We start from the raw sequence: 1,921 nt of genomic DNA, 5'->3' as shown, positions 1-1,921 counted from the left end.
TGACATTTTGTTTTTCTGGTTGAAGACTGTGGATGCATTCTATAGGAATTGTAGCAGTGCTCAGTATGTGACAAAAGTTCGTATTCCATTATTATGTATACGTGCTTTAGATGATCTTGTATGTACTTGGGAGGCAATTCCCCTGGGACGAGTGCAGGTATTCTCACGCATGCAATAAATCAACCAAAGCAAATTTAGATTAATAATATGTTATTATTCTTCGTTCATAGAGCAAATAAGAATATTGTGCTGGCTGTGACACGACATGGTGGACATCTTGCTTTCTTTGAGGGTCTTAATGGATCTACTTTATGGTAAGTTGAAGTTTGATTGTATTAGAATGTTTGCTTGTTTGTTTAATGATGGACATCATAAGACAGGTGGGTGAGAGTTGTGAATGAGTTCCTAGGGTGTTCTGCACAACAGCCCCTACATGCATAAACAAAAGAAGGTGAGTTTAACTTGAACTTGGAAAGAATAGTAATAATGGTGTATGATGGATGATGATGTTTCTAACAAACCAACAAACATGTTAACAGAATCCTCCGCATTCAATACAAGAAGAATCCTGTGTTGATCAAGGCCCGTATGTTAATGTTTCGAACGGGATGGTGTCTGCCATCAACAATCATGAGCCGCTAAAGAGTGATGATCGGTCGAAAGTGGTTGTTGATAAAACTGTTGCGCATGATCATGTGCTCACACCTCCTAAAACAAAGACACTAGATCTGTTGAAATTGTTGAGTCAAGTGTTTCTTCAAACTAAAAGGCCAACATGGGTGCTGTCAGCGTTGCCATTGCTAGCCCTCCACTTCTTCTTTATCAAGAAATTTAATAAGTTTCTTCTTCCAAAACTACTCAAGTAATTCCATGCTTGATTTCTATGTATTATTTGTTGAATGACATGGAAGACCTTAGTAAATCAACTTTTTCCAGTCAGTTCATATATATCCCAAATTTTAAATGATATTTATCTAATTATACTAATAAAAGAAAATAATGAGGATGATGTGGCAATCTCACATTTATTCTAGGCCTAATCTCTCTTCTCATTCATCCTACCTATCTATGGGTTATGGAGCAAAACCATATTGATAAATGGGTTATAATTTCCTTCTAATTCTCTAATTTATCATTTCATTCATTTAACTATCCATTGGTCATGGGCCAAAATAATAATTGGCAAATGGGTTATAATTTTAATTTTCAATTCTCTAATTTCTCATCTTATTTAACGTACATATCCATGGGTCATGGGACAAAACAGTTTTGAAAATTGGGTTATAATTTCTTTTTTAATTCTCTAATCTTTCATCTCATTTATCATAGTTATCCACGGGTATTTGGTTAAACAATTTTTGCAAATGTTGTATATAAAAAAATCAAAGTTGTAAATTTGAGATTTTAGACTTCTTATTGTTTATACTATATATATATTTTATCTTATTTTTACCTATAATTTTGTTCATTTCTTTTAGATAATTGATCTTTTTTTCTTTATTAGTTGACAAATCCCGTATAATACCCGGGTTTAAAAGCTAGTTGTTAATATGAAAGATGCATATGCACTTGTAACTTCTAAAATCCACGTTAGAATCTAACATCCAAGCTCCATTTATCTTTGATTCTCTAAATTACATATCTTTCGGTTGAACCAGAGAAAAAAAAATAGAAAATAAATAAAAGGTGTTTGAAGTTATTATTATTATTATTATTATTATTATTATTATTATTCAAAGCATATAAAAACGGAGGTTGATGAATGTGCATTTGAAGTACAAAAACAACTTATAATGATCGTTGAAAGTTGAGAAGTCATTGTCCGTCATAATCGTAAAGATTGAGTTTCGGTGCTAAAACTGTCATTTCTGCAAAGTTGAGCCATATGGTCAAATTGCTAGATGACAAGTTGTTATGCGAA

The 1,921-nt window shown here is 32.4% G+C and overlaps 1 pseudogene across 1 annotated transcript; it reads left to right on the top strand.

Annotated features, from left to right (window-relative positions):
- Positions 1-19: 19 nt before the first annotated feature.
- On the top strand, positions 20-930 carry LOC143618565 (uncharacterized; annotated as a pseudogene). The gene is made up of 4 exons (XR_013151040.1): positions 20-157; positions 231-314; positions 381-451; positions 540-930. The product of XR_013151040.1 is annotated as an uncharacterized LOC143618565 (transcript).
- The last annotated feature ends 991 nt before the right edge of the window (positions 931-1,921 follow it).

Source organism: Bidens hawaiensis, unplaced genomic scaffold, assembly GCF_021521415.1.
Source record: "Bidens hawaiensis isolate Kalapana, Puna unplaced genomic scaffold, B.hawaiensis_p1.1 tig00087901_1, whole genome shotgun sequence".
Classification (NCBI taxonomy): domain Eukaryota; kingdom Viridiplantae; phylum Streptophyta; class Magnoliopsida; order Asterales; family Asteraceae; genus Bidens; species Bidens hawaiensis.
This window is presented reverse-complemented; position numbering and strand designations above follow the sequence as displayed.